Consider the following 19,776-nt stretch of genomic DNA (forward strand, 5'->3'; position numbering starts at 1 on the left):
ACAGGTCTTCCTGGTTGCTGCCGCTGCAGAGAGCCCCTGGGCAGCACCCCACGAGCGAACTTGAGCCTCGGGACCACAGGTAAGACCAAATTTTCTGCTGCAAGAAAGCTGCTTGGTGAGCTTGGGACACACGGAAGCAGAATTTCTCTAGGACCGGGCACGTTCTGTGTTTACCGGAAGTCCCACACCCGCGGATCCCGGCCCGCAGCAGCTCTCTGCTCCCAGACCCGGTGAGAGAGAGACCCAACCGCCTGGTCAGGTGGGCACTCCTGAGGCTGCAGAGCGGAAGAGACCACCAACACTGCTCACCCCTGCCCACATCCCTGGCCCAAGAGGAAACTGTATAAGGCCTCTGGGCTCCCGTGGGGGAGGGCCCAGGAGCGGCAGGACCCCTGCCGGAGACACCGCCGGACCCTTAAGGAAACAGACCGGATAAACAGTTCTCTGCACCCAAATCCCGTGGGAGGGAGAGCTAAACCTTCAGAGAGGCAGAAAGGCCTGGGAAACCAGAAGAGACTGCTCCCTGCACACACATCTCGGACGCCAGAGGAAAAAGCCAAAGACCATCTGGAACCCTGGTGCATTGAAGCTCCCGGAAGGGGCGGCACAGGTCTTCCTGGTTGCTGCCGCTGCAGAGAGCCCCTGGACAGCACCCCACGAGCAAACCTGAGCCTCAGGACCACAGGTAAGACCAAATTTTCTGCTGCTAGAAAGCTGCCTGGTGAACTCAAGACACAGGCCCACAGGAACAGCTGAAGACCTGTAGAGAGGAAAAACTACACGCCCGAAAGCAGAACACTCTGTCCCCATAACTGACTGAAAGAGAGGAAAACAGGTCTACAGCACTCCTGACACACAGGCTTATAGGACAGTCTAGCCACTGTCAGAAATAGCAGAACAAAGTAACACTAGAGATAATCTGATGGCGAGAGGCAAGCGCAGGAACCCAAGCAACAGAAACCAAGACTACATGCCATCATCGGAGCCCAATTCTCCCACCAAAACAAACATGGAATATCCAAACACACCAGAAAAGCAAGATCTAGTTTCAAAATCATATTTGATCATGATGCTGGAGGACTTCAGGAAAGACCTGAACACACTTAGGGAAGCACAGGAAAACATTAATAAACAAGTAAAAGCCTACAGAGAGGAATCGCAAAAATCCCTGAAAGAATTCCAGGAAAACACAATCAAACAGTTGAAGGAATTAAAAATGGAAATAGAAGCAATCAAGAAAGAACACATGGAAACAACCCTGGATATAGAAAACCAAAAGAAGAGACAAGGAGCTGTAGATACAAGCTTCACCAACAGAATACAAGAGATGGAAGAGAGAATCTCAGGAGCAGAAGATTCCATAGAAATCATTGACTCAACTGTCAAAGATAATGTAAAGCGGAAAAAGCTACTGGTCCAAAACATACAGGAAATCCAGGACTCAATGAGAAGATCAAACCTAAGGATAATAGGTATAGAAGAGAGTGAAGACTCCCAGCTCAAAGGACCAGTAAATATCTTCAACAAAATCATAGAAGAAAACTTCCCTAACCTAAAAAAAGAGATACCCATAGACATACAAGAAGCCTACAGAACTCCAAATAGATTGGACCAGAAAAGAAACACCTCCCGTCACATAATTGTCAAAACACCAAACGCACAAAATAAAGAAAGAATATTAAAAGCAGTAAGGGAAAAAGGTCAAGTAACATATAAAGGGAGACCTATCAGAATCACACCAGACTTCTCGCCAGAAACTATGAAGGCCAGAAGATCCTGGACTGATGTTATACAGACCCTAAGAGAACACAAATGCCAGCCCAGATTACTGTATCCAGCAAAACTCTCAATTAACATTGATGGAGAAACCAAGATATTCCATGACAAAACCAAATTTACACAATATCTTTCTACAAATCCAGCACTACAAAGGATAATAAATGGTAAAGCCCAACATAAGGAGGCAAGCTATACCCTAGAAGAAGCAAGAAACTAATCGTCTTGGCAACAAAACAAAGAGAATGAAAGCACACAAACATAACCTCACATCAAATATGAATATAACGGGAAGCAATAATCACTATTCCTTAATATCTCTCAATATCAATGGCCTCAACTCCCCAATAAAAAGACATAGATTAACAAACTGGATACGCAACGAGGACCCTGCATTCTGCTGCCTACAGGAAACACACCTCAGAGACAAAGACAGACACTACCTCAGAGTGAAAGGCTGGAAAACAACTTTCCAAGCAAATGGTCAGAAGAAGCAAGCTGGAGTAGCCATTCTAATATCAAATAAAATAAATTTCCAACTAAAAGTCATCAAAAAAGATAAGGAAGGACACTTCATATTCATCAAAGGAAAAATCAACCAAGATGAACTCTCAATCCTAAATATCTATGCCCCAAATACAAGGGCACCTACATATGTAAAAGAAACCTTACTAAAGCTCAAAACACACATTGCACCTCACACAATAATAGTGGGAGATTTCAACACCCCACTCTCATCAATGGAGAGATCATGGAAACAGAAATTAAACAGTGATGTAGACAGACTAAGAGAAGTCATGAGCCAAATGGACTTAACGGATATTTATAGAACATTCTATCCTAAAGCAAAAGGATATACCTTCTTCTCAGCTCCTCATGGTACTTTCTCCAAAATTGACCATATAATTGGTCAAAAAACGGGCCTCAACAGGTACAGAAAGATAGAAATAATCCCATGCGTGCTATCGGACCACCACGGCCTAAAACTGGTCTTCAATAACAATAAGGGAAGAATGCCCACATATACGTGGAAATTGAACAATGCTCTACTCAATGATAACCTGGTCAAGGAAGAAATAAAGAAAGAAATTAAAAACTTTTTAGAATTTAATGAAAATGAAGATACAACATACTCAAACTTATGGGACACAATGAAAGCTGTGCTAAGAGGAAAACTCATAGCGCTGAGTGCCTGCAGAAAGAAACAGGAAAGAGCATATGTCAGCAGCTTGACAGCACACCTAAAAGCTCTAGAACAAAAAGAAGCAAATACACCCAGGAGGAGTAGAAGGCAGGAAATAATCAAACTCAGAGCTGAAATCAACCAAGTAGAAACAAAAAGGACCATAGAAAGAATCAACAGAACCAAAAGTTGGTTCTTTGAGAAAATCAACAAGATAGATAAACCCTTAGCCAGACTAACGAGAGGACACAGAGAGTGTGTCCAAATTAACAAAATCAGAAATGAAAAGGGAGACATAACTACAGATTCGGAGGAAATTCAAAAAATCATCAGATCTTACTATAAAAACCTATATTCAACAAAATTTGAAAATCTTCAGGAAATGGACAATTTCCTAGACAGATACCAGGTATCGAAGTTAAATCAGGAACAGATAAACCAGTTAAACAACCCCATAACTCCTAAGGAAATAGAAGCAGTCATTAAAGGTCTCCCAACCAAAAAGAGCCCAGGTCCAGACGGGTTTAGTGCAGAATTCTATCAAACCTTCATAGAAGACCTCATACCAATATTATCCAAACTATTCCACAAAATTGAAACAGATGGAGCCCTACGGAATTCCTTCTATGAAGCCACAATTACTCTTATACCTAAACCACACAAAGACACAACAAAGAAAGAGAACTTCAGACCAATTTCCCTTATGAATATCGACGCAAAAATACTCAATAAAATTCTGGCAAACCGAATTCAAGAGCACATCAAAACAATCATCCACCATGATCAAGTAGGCTTCATCCCAGGCATGCAGGGATGGTTTAATATACGGAAAACCATCAACGTGATCCATTATATAAACAAACTGAAAGAACAGAACCACATGATCATTTCATTAGATGCTGAGAAAGCATTTGACAAAATTCAACACCCCTTCATGATAAAAGTCCTGGAAAGAATAGGAATTCAAGGCCCATACCTAAACATAGTAAAAGCCATATACAGCAAACCAGTTGCTAACATTAAACTAAATGGAGAGAAACTTGAAGCAATCCCACTAAAATCAGGGACTAGACAAGGCTGCCCACTCTCTCCCTACTTATTCAATATAGTTCTTGAAGTTCTAGCCAGAGCAATCAGACAACAAAAGGAGATCAAAGGGATACAGATCGGAAAAGAAGAGGTCAAAATATCACTATTTGCAGATGACATGATAGTATATTTAAGTGATCCCAAAAGTTCCACCAGAGAACTACTAAAGCTGATAAACAACTTCAGCAAAGTGGCTGGGTATAAAATTAACTCAAATAAATCAGTTGCCTTCCTCTATACAAAAGAGAAACAAGCCGAGAAAGAAATTAGGGAAACGACACCCTTCATAATAGACCCAAATAATATAAAGTACCTCGGTGTGACTTTAACCAAGCAAGTAAAAGATCTGTACAATAAGAACTTCAAGACACTGAGGAAAGAAATTGAAGAAGACCTCAGAAGATGGAAAGATCTCCCATGCTCATGGATTGGCAGGATTAATATGGTAAAAATGGCCATTTTACCAAAAGCAATCTACAGATTCAATGCAATCCCCATCAAAATACCAATCCAATTCTTCAAAGAGTTAGACAGAACAATTTGCAAATTCATCTGGAATAACAAAAAACCCAGGATAGCTAAAGCTATCCTCAACAATAAAAGGACTTCGGGGGGAATCACTATCCCTGAACTCAAGCAGTATTACAGAGCAATAGTGATAAAAACTGCATGGTATTGGTACAGAGACAGACAGATAGACCAATGGAATAGAATTGAAGACCCAGAAATGAACCCACACACCTATGGTCACTTGATTTTTGACAAAGGAGCCAAAACCATCCAATGGAAAAAAGATAGTATTTTCAGCAAATGGTGCTGGTTCAACTGGAGGGCAACATGTAGAAGAATGCAGATCGATCCATCCTTATCACCCTGTACAAAGCTTAAGTCCAAGTGGATCAAGGACCTCCACATCAAACCAGACACACTCAAACTAATAGAAGAAAAACTAGGGAAGCATCTGGAACACATGGGCACTGGAAAAAATTTCCTGAACAAAACACCAATGGCTTATGCTCTAAGATCAAGAATCGACAAATGGGATCTCATAAAACTGCAAAGCTTCTGTAAGGCAAAGGACACTGTGGTTAGGACAAAACGGCAACCAACAGATTGGGAAAAGATCTTTACCAATCCTACAACAGATAGAGGCCTTATTTCCAAAATATACAAAGAACTCAAGAAGTTAGACCGCAGGGAAACAAATAACCCTATTAAAAAATGGGGTTCAGAGCTAAACAAAGAATTCACAGCTGAGGAATGCCGAATGGCTGAGAAACACCTAAAGAAATGTTCAACATCTTTAGTCATAAGGGAAATGCAAATCAAAACAACCCTGAGATTTCACCTCACACCAGTGCGATTGGCTAAGATCAAAAACTCAGGTGACAGCAGATGCTGGCGAGGATGTGGAGAAAGAGGAACACTCCTCCATTGTTGGTGGGATTGCAGACTGGTAAAACCATTCTGGAAATCAGTCTGGAGGTTCCTCAGAAAATTGGACATTGAACTGCCTGATGATCCAGCTATACCTCTCTTGGGCATATACCCAAAAGATGCCTCAACATATAAAAGAGACACGTGCTCCACTATGTTCATCGCAGCCTTATTTATAATAGCCAGAAGCTGGAAAGAACCCAGATGCCCTTCAACAGAGGAATGGATACAGAAAATGTGGTACATCTACACAATGGAATATTACTCAGCTATCAAAAACAACGAGTTTATGAAATTCGTAGGCAAATAGTTGGAACTGGAAAATATCATCCTGAGTGAGCTAACCCAATCACAGAAAGACATACATGGTATGCACTCATTGATAAGTGGCTATTAGCCCAAATGCTTGAATTACCCTAGATCCCTAGAACAAACGAAACTCAAGACGGATGATCAAAATGTTAATGCTTCACTCCTTCTTTAAATGAGGAAAAAGAATACCCTTGGCAGGGAAGGGAGAGGCAAAGATTAAAACAGAGACTGAAGGAACACCCATTCAGAGCCTGCCCCACATGTGGCCCATACATATACAGCCACCCAATTAGACAAGATGGATGAAGCAAAGAAGTGCAGACCGACAGGAGCCGGATGTAGATCGCTCCTGAGAGACACAGCCAGAATACAGCAAATATAGAGGCGAATGCCAGCAGCAAACCACTGAACTGAGAATAGGTCCCCTATTGAAGGAATCAGAGAAAGAACTGGAAGAGCTTGAAGGGGCTCGAGACCCCAAAAGTACAACAATGTCAAGCAACCAGAGCTTCCAGGGACTAAGCCACTACCTAAAGACTATACATGGACTGACCCTGGACTCTGACCCCATAGGTAGCAATGAATATCCTAGTAAGAGCACCAGTGGAAGGGGAAGCCCTGGGTCCTGCTAAGACTGAACCCACAGTGAACTAGTCTATGGGGGGAGGGCGGCAATGGGGGGAGGGTTGGGAGGGGAACACCCATAAGGAAGGGGAGGGGGGAGGGGGATGTTTGCCCGGAAACCGGGAAAGGGAATAACACTCGAAATGTATATAAGAAATACTCAAGTTAATAAAAAAAAAAAAAAAAGTGAAACATCAAAAAAACAAACAAACAAAAAAAAAAAGATTAAAGAGAGCAAAGAGAGCAGGATTCATTAAAACATTTGCTCACAATAATTTTGTTTCACACTTGTTTACATTTAATATTTATATTGGAATAAATATGTAAAATACTTAAAATATATGCCATGCAAAGCAAAAAAAAAAAAAAAAAAAAAAAAAGGAAGGTGGAGAACCACTGACAAAAACACTTTCTACATAAAAGCAAGCAAGCAAAAGACAAAACAATGTAAATTTTTTTAAAAAGTCTCATTTTTTAAGCTTTTTTAAAAAAGCTTAAAACGCAGTAAGAAAATGGATAGATGATAGATAGATAGATAGATAGATAGATAGATAGATAGATAGATAGATGGACAGACAGGCAAACAGATGGACAGATAAACAGATACATAGATACATGGATAGATAGGTAGATGGATGGGTGGATTGATAGGTAGATAAATACATAGATACATAGAAAGATATAGATTCACGGATGAATAGATAGATAATATATACACAGATACATGCATAGATGGATGGATGGATACATACATACATACACATACATACATACATACATGGCTACATGGATTCATGGATACATAGACACATGGATATATGGATAGATGGATGGATAGATAGATATAAATGCATAGATATATGGATGGATAGATATAGATAGATAAATAGATGATAGATAGCTAGATGACAGAGAGATATCTCACTCTATTATATTTAAAATTGTTTTTGTTTATCTTATGTATTTGCATTTTCACCTGAATATGTATGTGAATGTACCATGTATGAGCCCATGGAGGCCAAAAGAGGGCATTAGATTCCATGAATCTGAAGTAATGGGTGCTTATTGGCCACATCATGGATGCTGGGAATCAAACCTCGTCCTTCTGTGAAAGCATCAGGTAGTCTTAAATACTTCATCGCCTGTCCAGCCCAGTCTGTTCTTTTAATGGAGAAAGTTTTTAATCAATCAGACATTGGTAAAAGACTCATGAAATTAAGACTTCTGAATTGACCTAAAGAGTTTATGTGGGTAATATTTTTATTTCCTGTTTTTGTATATAACTTACTGAGAAAAAAATATTATGAAGTTTAGAGGTGATAAAAATCAATACTGCTTTTATCAATACCAATAAAGGCAGTGAAATTGTGTTTCTTTAAAGCAATTCTGCATTTAGAAGTCCCTTCATATCTGTAGTCAGGTAACTTACTCTATATTAGAAATATTCTACGGCTGTAATAGGACAATACAACAAATTAGGCAGTTGGGAGACAGACTTCATTACTAGAGCAACCAGACAAACCACTGTTTGCAACCAATCAAATGAGAATGTGAAAAGTAAGCTGCCCTTGCTCCAGGACTGGGTGAAGAGCAAGGGACTGTAAACGCATGTATCCCAGCTTCTTTGTGCGCACCTGAACAAGGCATTCTTTGCAGGCAGCAGAGCAGTGAGCAGGCACAGGGCTTTGTTAATGAATGCAGAAAATACTGCAGCATCTGTGCCCAAGAGTTGCCAGAGACCCACTGCTGAGCTAGTTTTGAATGGCGTTCCATGTTAAGGAACCAAACATTAGCCCCCACGCACCCATGTTACTGGGTTCCTCTAAATCCTTAGAAGCCGAAATTCAGCTCAGCTCGAAGAAAGAGAGAGAAATTGTGAGAACCTCTAAGATTTTAGAGTATTGTATTTCTGAGGGATCAGGATGGAAAAGTGACAGACAAATTAAGATAAACTCTGAAATATAGAAGACACAATATTGTGCACTGTGACATCAAGAGCCCATGAGACACTGACCTTTCTCTCTAGAACTAAGCCACTTGGAGCAGTAGACAAAATTATTGCACATTCTAGGTACAAGTCAGCGTGCAGACTGGTTGAAATTATAAACTTGCCAATGACCAGGCTATGGAATTGTTGCTGCATAGGTACTTCTGAAGATAAGAGACCCTCCATTTGTCCAGGAGGCAGGAGGGTAGAGCTGTAACCAAACTCATACCTTGCCTACTTGGGAAGGAAGTTCTTTCTTGCTAGTCTATAAAGTAAAGATACCTTTTACTAGCCTTCCCAAGCCTTCGCTTATATCATGATGATTGTTAATACTAATTTATTGTAGATTTGAATGGGAGTTCCATTTCTGCTTAGGTAATTTAGGATCACAACATACAGGTACACACTGTATCATTTGTCACTGCTTTATCTGCAAATACTCACTGTTAAGGAAGTTGCCAGAATATCGTCCAAGTTGAACTATTAAAATCTTAATTGTGAAAGTGAGATACCATCTAAGAGCTAGAAAGAAATATGTGGGATGACATTCCAATTTTATTCATGTTGATAATTATAAATGATCTAGTGTTTTTAAAGGGTGCATGGGAGATATCAGTGCCCAAGAAGTAAGCTTATATAGCATGAGGTTAAACTGCAAAGAGCCTGAGTAAATACTCCACCCAGGAGAGACTTAAAAGTGATCATAGCTTATTTTAAAAAACCCTTCAAGTAGGATGCATTTATTTTTAACTCCTGTTCGTGCCCAGCTCTGTTTACAATGGCGTCATTGAGCATCTGAACAGCAATAGTTACCTTCTGTTGTGTGAAGAGAGAAGACATTGCTTGTTTGGATTCCCATCAAGCACCAAGTGTGAGGGTGTGGAACAGATGCTGCCTGTGTGGTCCAGGGGTCTGGGGTGTTGCCGAAGATTGGGTTCATGACTGTACCTTCCTAAATAAGGACACTGAGCACCATGAGAAAAGAACATCCCAGTCATATTCTCTCCTATATATTTCCCAGGATATAAAAGTACTTTTGTACTTGAATGTGAGGCAGGGGAATTAGAGGGAAGAAATAACAAAGTATTTATCTATATAGTAATTCCTGGAAATTTTCCAGTAAGCTTAACCCTGTGCTGTGAATCCCAGGCTTCTTTAAACAGAAGCAAATACTTCCTCACTCACAAGGAGCAAAGTCAAGGAAGCGTCAGGTATGATTTTTCTCCAACTCAGAGTTTCTGACAAAGGGAGAGTTTGCCTCTTTAATACATTCAGGCATCCTCTTGAGACCAATTATAAAATCTCAGAACCTGGTACTCTTTTATCACATTACCCTCTAGATCTATAGATGGAAGAATTTAAAAACACAGATAACAGAGGAGCCAGGACTGAAACCTGTACCCCTGCCTCTCAAGTAGCATTCTTGTCCACGGGGGCTGTCTGTACAGTCCATCTTGTTTACAACAGAACCAGCAAGAAAGAATCTCTGTCGCCAGCCTGCTGTAGACTTCTTAAGCAGTGCATAGAACGCTCTGCGTTCTCTTCACAAGACTTCTGTATTTATTCCTTATATCATTAATACCACAGGACCCATAAGGCACTGTGATATATAATTTTAAATGAGGAATAAACAACGAAGAAAGGTTTTTCTGGGCAGAGATCTGATGGAAAACTAAATAAGGAATTGTTTGATGTCAGGATCCTGTGCCTCCTCACCTTATGCAGATCTTCCTCCTTCCTCCATTCTTATGTCCAATATTATAAAAAAAATAGATAATCTAAGTCAAAAGTGTATTTATGTAAGTGTATCCTTTATAATCTTTGGCTTAATTATTTAATTTACAGTTCATCATTATTTCTGTTTTAAGAACACCAATATGAGGTACCATGGAACAATTTTTGAAGCCAGGATAGAAGACATTTCTAAGCATCTGGGGAGTTTTGAAATCACACAATGACCTGAAAGAAATGGAGACAGTCATGGGGGTGGGGTGGGATCAGAGATAGGAGAGGGTAGGGTGGGAACAGAAGAGTCAGCATGCATCATGTACATGTGTAAAACTGTCAAAGACTTACATCAATTAACAAAGAGAATGTACTTCTGTCATCTGTGGTGTCTCGACCACAACTGGATGCCATTGTGTGACATGAAATCTCAGGCAGGCCTTGGAGGACAGCTAGCTACTTGCTTTCATAAGCGGAATAGAGAGAGAGCTGATCTCTAAGAAACAGAAAACCAGATCGCAACAATCATAGCAGGAGACAGTGGGCAGGGAGGGACAGAGGACAGATGGTGAGGACTCATAGGAGGAATGGCTTCAGATGGTCTAGAGCGGGATACCTAACAGACAAGAGTTAAATATTTCTAAACACTTAGGATGTTTCCTAACACAAGGAAATTATTTATGTCCGAGGCAATAGATGCCTTTAGCCTAGATCCGATTATTTAATGCTCATTGTATTGGATTGTCACACCATACCCCATAAATGTGCATAATTACTATGTGGTATTTTAAAGCAAAATATTTTAGTAAAATTTTGTTAAAGAATTAAAATCATCGCATCATTTCACTAGAATACAGCAGAGGACGGACACTCTCCTTTAGAATGCTAGTTACTTCTCACCATGTTTGCACGAGGCTTGGTGTTTCCAACCTAGGACACACGGCATGTAAATGCATCAAGTTTCCAGACATTTAATAAAGGTGTTAGTATTTTCAACAGTCTCTACAGTTCCCAAATAAATTCTAGTTTTGAGAGGCCCGAGGAGTCATTCATTTAGCAGATAAACTTCCTGCTCAAAAAAATAAAAGAAAATAAATCTAAGAATGTCAGCATGTAAATTGGAGCAAGGTGCTCTAATAAGGCACAGGAGAAGGAATGAAAAGGTCCTGCCTTTGCATAATAAATAAGATGACATACTCGTGGCTCATCTTATCACACTGAAAAGACTGTAAATAATAAACAACAAAATGAATGGCCAAAGGATCTTTCTCTAGGACAACGAGTTGACAGATTTCACCAATAAATGTCACCACTGTGGGTATGAAAGATTCGTGAATTGTGTTGAAATTTATGAAAACCCTTCCTGAGAGGTGTATAGCAGGGCACAGCCCTGTGTAAAGTTTTGTAAACACAAAATTTGTTGTGGTGCAACATACTTGGCTTTGCTCTCATTGGTGATCTTTCAATAGCTGTCTAGGTGAGAGGTCACTCCTCCCATTTAAATCCATGCCACCACACGGTGATATCTTTAATGAGGTAATATGCTGGTAGTCTAAAATTATACAAAAACAAAATTGGAAGAAGAATAATTCTAGATGTTTCAAAGTGGGTGGACTTAACCATACAGCAGCCAATGACTCAGAAATGTCTAGTTGAAACCTTCTGAAAACCTGGGAGGGCCGTAGAGATCCCTTGATGCATTCAGCAATCTTGTGAATCAACAGAGGACTAAGTGTTAGTGGTTTGTGCAAGGCAGAAAGGTGAACTGTGGAGCTGCATTGTGGCTGCTAAAACACTGCTTACTGTACATAGCAATCACTGGAGTCAGTTGCACATGCCTCTGCAAGGTGGCAAGAAAGTGTTTGGACTTCAAAGGACAGGGTCTTAGATTATGATGCAAGTGGGATTTATGAAAAGGTATGGAAACAGCAAATCTTTTGATGCTTCCACTGTCTTTTGGTCCTGGGAGGGAAGATACTATTCCACTTCAAGTCTTAGTGAAAGCTTCTAGAAGAGCTATCATGCACTGTTGAGAAATCTCTCTCTCAGTTTGAGAGCGAGTATTGCAGAAACATGATCCTTCCTGACAATATCATCCTTCTATGACCTAGACTTGGACAAAAAAAAAGGAAGACCATTGACAAATAGCAAGTCAAATGCCTGATGTGAGATATTGGAATCTTTTTTTCAAATGCAACTTCTTTACTCTTGTGAAAGGAGAGTTATTTGCCACTCATAAAAAAGCACTTGGCAGTTTTCTCTGCAGTTTTCAAATCTATATTCCAGAAAATTTATTCATTAAAACAGCTACAAATATGATGATAAACATAGTCTTTTTTCAAAAATAAAAACTATGTTGATGTGTGTGTGTGTATGTGTGTAAAAGAGAGACAGACAGTCAGATAGACAGACTGTCACAGACAGAGAGATAGAGAGACAGAGAGACAGATCTTAGTTACTTGATGTCAACATGATGACATCATGAGTTCAGTCCCCAAGACATGTGGTAGTTAAAGAGAATCAACTCCAGCAAGTTGTCCCTTGATCTCCACACTTAAATGCTAGAATTCCCCTCAATTTATATTTATTTGGATTCATGCATGGATGGATGGATGGATGGATGGATGGATGGTTGAAAGCATGGATGGATGGATGGATGGATGGATGGATGGATATTCAGAGAGAAATAAAGATATTGTCTCAGTATTTGTTGAAAATGAAATCTATGTTCTCCTGTCTTGAATTAATTTTATGAAGCAAAACCAAGCACACATTTCCTAGAAATTTTATTATTTTTGGTTCCAATTATAATTTATTTATATTTGTTTATGGAACATACTCTTATTTTGTGCATGTGCATATGCATGTGCATTACATATGCATGTGCGCATGTACATGTTCATGTGGGTATGTGTTTCTGGGGATGGAATTCATTCATATTAATACTGAATTCCCAAAGCTTCATTATCGAAATAAGGTTTCACTATATAATAGATGCTGGCCTTAAACTCTCCATGTACCCCAGTCTATCCTTGAATTTGCCATTCTTCAGCTTATGCACTAATATGTCTGGATCTTTCAGGGATATGTCACCATCTAACTTGATTTTACCCTTTATTGTAGGACTGTAGCTGCTTATGTTTGAACTAAATCATATCACTGTGTGTGGAGGGGGATAGTTTTTGAGTGTTGTTCTATTATTTTGGTTTTATTTATATTGTCTTGGGAAAGGAATTAAATGGGTTCGTTCAGACATCATCAATACATTTTCATGAACTAAATTAGACACACTAAAATCATTTCAAGACTTGATCTAGTTAGAATCTGCCTTTAAGAGTAGTCTGTTCTGTTGTAAAAGGCAGTGATTTCATAGAAACTCATGGTGTTTGTCTTATGAAAATTCAAAGGGTTACTTCCCTGGGTGAGTGACACAACAGCTCATCCTTTCAGGAAAGCAAGAAGTAACACTCATTTTGGTTTTAGACAGGGAAGGGGAATCAACATCTCTACCCTTCTCATACTAGGGCTTACCAATGTTTCACACATGGAATTTCAGATAGAGATAGGATTTGAAAGCTTAGGTAGATGAGACGAGGAATGTAAAAATGGGACAGGTCATCTATCATCATCATGAGATGTGATTTTTAAATCCAAATCTTGCTTTTCTGGTGTGTTGGGATATCCATGTTTGCTTTGGTGGGAGAACTGGGCTCTAATGATACCGAGTAGTCTTGGTTTCTGTTGCTTAGGTTCCTGTGCTTGCCTCTCACCATCTCTTTGTCTCTGGTGTTAGCTGGAATTTCTGTCTCTGATATTGACTTGACTCTCCTGTAAGCCTGTGTGTCAGCACACCTGGAGACCAGCTTTCTCCAAGTGGGATTTGGGTACAGAGAGCTGTGTCACAGGGTCATCCTGGGCGCAGGTGGAAACCATAAGGATCCTGTCCCTGACTTCTCCTAGGCTCCTGTGTCCAGAGGGCTCCAGGCAGGTTCCTTGGGCTCTCAGGATTGTCCACACTTCTGAACAAGACTGCCCATCTCTACCTATGCTGCTGGTAAGATTCAAGTTGGTATCCTCAAAATGGAGGGGAAGAACAAAACTGTGAAATAGAAGGTTAATCAGTGAGAGGAAAAAAATCCAAGAAATGACTATTCTCCAGTCACACTCAGAATCGGGCTGTTCTGGTTCCCTGGAGGCCAGCCCAATTAGCTTGGAGTCAGGAGATATTCAATGCTTGTTTCAAGTAGCACACATTTCCGAAGAGACGTAGGACTGATTGATTCAGTGGCCCAGCAGCCAATAATGCTGCACCAAATGTTTGCTGCAAGCTTTCGGAGGAATCTAACCATACCCTATGGTCTCCAAAGTCAGAGTGAGTACCACTGTTTACTCTCTTGCTCTAAAGTTATTTGGACAGTCATTAACTAATGAGTACGTATTTGCCTTTCTGACAATATGATTAGGACCCAAAATATATCGAATATATTCTTTTCTAATATATTTTATATCTTCACCCTGCCCTGAGATTTACAGCACACAGACTTTTCTCAGCCTTAACTGAAAAATTTTATAAATTGTGGCAAGTCTAAAACATGCATTTTCATTCTTCAAGTAAGTGATATCAACTAATACAATTTATAGGACTCTTTTTCTGAACATCTCCCAAAGTTCATGTTTTCTCCTTATGATACCAATAGAGAATGAAGTCATTAATTCTTTAAGAAGTGGCAGCAATAAGACAAACAAAAATGAAATAAAAGGCTACGGCATACATGGATATATTTGCAAACCAGCCTGCCTGCATTTAAAGATGGTTGCAAATAAATATGTGAGTCATTTGAAGAATAGAACAGTAATGTAATTACTTAGGAAAAATAAAGCCAGCAGTATTCATAGATTTATTGACTCAATAATGACCACAAACCATAACAGCAACATTCTCTAGATAGGTTCAGAATTTAATTCTTTTAAACAGAAAAAAAAAGAGAAGGAAGAATTTAACAGAGGAAGGAAGGATGGAGACCAATAAATGAGAAAGAGAGAGATAGAGATAGAAAAGCAGAGAGAGAGAGACAGAGAGACAGAGAGACAGAGACAGAGACACAGAGACCCAAACAGAGAGACACGCAGACAGACAGACAGAAAAGAGGAAATGTAAAGGAGGGAGGAAGGAATGGGATGAGAGTGAAGCTTGAAAGCCTCTTTAGCAATACAATAAGGAAGACAGTGATCAGTGAGGCTTCGACTAGGGACAGTATTTCTATGGTGCACTGGGCTTGAAAATACTGATTACTTTCCCTGTTATAATCCTATTTATTCTTGCTAGAAAAAGTTAACCATGGTTTAAATAAAAAGAACTGTCAAACCGTTAAAGACTCTAGGACATACTCTTTGAACGAGTAGAAACAACTTCTCTTCTGGAGTGATGTGGGCTCCAAGGATAATTGCTAACTGTGTGGCCAAGTTCTTCATTCTCACCATGACGTTTCAGTTTAGAAGATAGTTGCTGATTATCATTATGTCAAAAGTGCCTCCTTCCCTAGTTGTCTACCAACTACAGTTAGAGGAGTAGGAAACAGGGTGGTAACATTCCTAAACAAACTATCGTAAAGTCAAATTATTCATTTTGTTTAGAAAGTCGGTTTTGAGATGGGCTTCCAGTTAATGCTTCTTTCCAGGACCCTCAGACCAACGGGAACTCATTACTTGATCCTTTGACACAAGTGTCTAACTTCCTAACACAACTCAAACAATACAGAATTTAAGAACTGTGCCTGTGTACACACCCTTTCAACCTTGTGCTTCTGGTTTAGTGTCGGCTGTTGCTTGGGAAAAGGCAGCATTTATTCTCCCAGGTTTGTTGCTGAGTAATCCAGATTAATTTCTGGCCTTTATGCAGTCACTACATCAGCCAGTCTCATGGATTTTGTTTCTAAAACACTACTGATATTATTTCTCCTTCCAAAGTTCTGACCTCTATGTCCCTCAAGCCAGTATCATGTCTTGCTTCAAAGTTGAAAATTGCCTTTGGTATTCTCAACGATCTGTTGCTGCATAGAAAGCAACACAAATTTAGTAATGACATCCCTGTACTTGCCCAGTCCTTGTATCTGTTCTTACTGATATCTTCATGGCTATCCAATATGAAGCAATCAGTCAATTACTCTGTCATAAACAATATTTTTCACAATTCTAATATTCTAATATTTTACAATTCTAATATTTACATAATTCTAATAGTTTTTATTTCCATATATATACATATATATACATATATGTATGTATGTATGTATATATATATAAAATTTGTGTATCCGTGTTCTTGTTTCTGACGATCATAGAAAGTAAATCTTATGAAGAGTCAAAAGCAGCACTGATAACTTAGAGTAGTTTAAAGATGCTGAACGCAAGATGTGACTTTGGCAAAGGGTTTAGATAGTAACACATAGGCAAATACAGAATATCATGGCTTGCATATGAATTATCACACCAAATAATTGTGTGATGTGAACCTGGTGCCACTATCTATCTGGGGGGCCTTTTTGGAAACTATGTCACTTGGTGTGGCCCCATGAGATAGTTCTGGCCATGGCTTCTAACTCTTTGCCTCATGTCTACCGTGAACTCTGGTTACCCATACATTCCCACTGCCCTGATAAAAGTGACTCTAAGAATCCACAGCCTGAATCCCCTAAAACCTTACATTAAAATACAACAAAAGTCCGACATAAATTTGTTGCAGTAAATGTTACTTGGGGGTTTCTAACCCACCTTAGTTCACTTAATTCCCAAATAAATGACACAAAACCTTTATATTTATAATAAGCCTTAAAGCACTAAAACAGCAGATACCACTCTTCTGTGTTGTTTTGTCCATTTCCCCTGACATTAACCCTGAGATATGACCTGCCATGTTCTACCTGGACCAGTCCTACTCTACCTTCTTGTCCCTCATGGCCATGCTCTCAAGATGTACCACCCCAGGGTGTCTTCTCTCTTCTCCTTTCTCTTTTCCTTCCTGGTGGATTCTGTTGCAGACCCCCAAGCCTGGGAACCAAAACCCTGCCCACCCAGAGACTACAGACATCTTTTTCCAACCAATAGTTTTAAATTAAGTTGGCAGGACAAAAGTTGGTAAATGTGAGAATTCAGTCTTGAGGCAACTAGACCTTGTGGTATGTAATAGCATTAAAATACACAGCATCAGACCAGACCTCAACATAAATTGGCTGTGACTTGTCATATTTGCCTAAATATAAGGTTTTTTTTTTTTTGGTTCTTTTTTTCGGAGCTGGGGACCGAACCCAGGGCCTTGCGCTTCCTAGGTAAAGACTCTACCACTGAGCTAAATCCCCAGCCCCGGTTTTTTTTTTTTTTGGTAGAAGAATGTTCACACAGCAAGGCTTTGACAACTGAAATGAGCTTATGTGTAAGGCCAAGGAGGTTATCACTTACAGTGTCTTTAGTAGATGATATTAGAGGGACATGGAGGAACTTTTGCCCTCATCACCAGTTGAACTAAAATTTGGAGAAATGGAAGGCAACAACAAGAACAACAACAACACAACACAACACAACATAACACAAGAATCTGTGGCAATGGGCTTGTACTGCTTGCAACAGCTTCACTGATGGAGTGATACTAATAGAGGGGAGCATCACATCTTTCATCTCAGGTCTATAGCTTTGGGGGAGAGACTTCCTCCAAGCATTCCTGGAACTTGAAATCCCTTACTGGTTCTCCTTGAGTGCAATTTTGTAAACCTGGGTAAGTGAGAGAAGTTTCATAAATTTTATATGAATTCATTAACTTCATCACAAAGGTGTGAAACGCCGTGGTCTTACTCTTTCCAGCCGAATGGGTTGTCCATAATAAAACACCTATCACTTCAGGGATTTTAAATTAGCAACCCATCTGGTAGGAAAAAGAAAAAAAAACCAATAATGAGGACAGCATTACTCATGGGGGAAGAACTGAGTTTGACTCAAGGGACTAAGCAGTATTGTGGATTTTTTTTTGTGGTTTTGGTTCTTTTCTTTTTCTAAGTTTCAGTGCATATTAAATTATCACACCTCTGAGGGTCACATTTAAACAAAAATAGATCTTTGTATTCTAATTCCAAAAGTATATTCTTGAAGAAATGGACAAGTAACTATTAATTAGATGCAGAACCTAATCTTTAACTCAGGACTAGATTGGTCCTGATGATATTCTCATCAGGGCCTGATGCAAGTATTTACTTGTTAAGGGGCAGAAATGCATTATTAAAATATACTCCACACAATATCTTCCTGATATGGGACTGCTGGCAATCTAGAACTATCACCTTTACTACAAAAGAAAAAAAATACTAGGGAAAAACTTAAAACTAGTACTAGTGAGAGCCTGTGTGTTTGTTGACTCCTAGCTGCTCATTTCACTTCTCAGAAAGGGATCTGGCTTTACTCTGAACAGCAAAATAACTTTTAAAACTTCTCTGACTAGTTGTGTTATATATTTCCATGTCATGATAATTAACTAATATAGCTTTTAAAAGCCTGTTTGTCTAGTATTAGGTCAGTAAATCCATGGCATATTTACAGGATATTACGTAGCCATGCTTAGGAAAGCTGAGGGGCCTCTGGAAGCCATCATACAGTGAATGATGGGGCAGGAGACACGCTTATTTGCGTTTTATACAGGGTCTGTAGTCTAGGTTTTATTCTTTATATATTTATGACATAATATAGTCATATTTAATAATAACAAAATAAAATAAATTATATGTATCATATCTTTAAACAGAAAGTATATTACCTGGTGGTAATGGTAGATTTACAATCATATGTCTCTATACTCTTGCAATACCTGCACTTTCTATGATGAATGTCCATTACTTGGTAACTGAGAAGCAAGCAGTGAGTGTTTTCTTTAACAAAATACTGAGGAGATGAATGACTCACATAGTTGCTTTGTTCAATTCATTTTAATTTGGTTCACAAAGAATGGCAATGAGGGAGGCCAAAATAAACAACACAGCACAAATGACAGATGGACTTTTATTCAGCATTAAAGTTGTTCCTGACTGTCCAACTTATATCATGCAAAACATTTAACTATTTTTTTCTTTTACACTGTTAATGTCCACCTGGCTTCATTCTTCCATGTTACCTGGGGGGCCCAGGGACAATGTCATGTCCCCTTCATATCCCAAGCTAGGTGGTTTTGTAAGTGAAAGCTATTCTTTTCCTCATAGTGCTTGAAGATGGGAAGTCCATGATTGTGGTGTGGAAGGCTTGGTGTCTTTTTTTTTTAAATTTATTTAATACTTAATAATAATTCTTTGGTTTCCAGGCAAACATCCCCCTCCTCCTCCCCTTCCTCCCCCTCCCAACCCTCCCCCATTGCCGCCCTCCCCCCAACAGTCTAGTTCACTGGGGGTTCAGTCTTAGCAGGACCCAGGGCTTCCCCTTCCACTGGTGCTCTTACTAGGATATTCATTGCTACCTATGGGGTCAGAGTCCAGGGTCACTCCATGTATAGTCTTTAGGTAGTGGCTTAGTCCCTAGAAGCTCTGGTTGCTTGGCATTGTTGTACATATGGGGTCTCGAGCCCCTTCAAGCTCTTCCAGTTCTTTCTCTGATTCCTTCAACGGGGGTCCTA

This window comes from Rattus norvegicus, chromosome 7 (assembly GCF_021556685.1).
Source record: "Rattus norvegicus strain SHRSP/BbbUtx chromosome 7, alternate assembly SHRSP_T2T, whole genome shotgun sequence".
Lineage (NCBI taxonomy): Eukaryota > Metazoa > Chordata > Mammalia > Rodentia > Muridae > Rattus > Rattus norvegicus.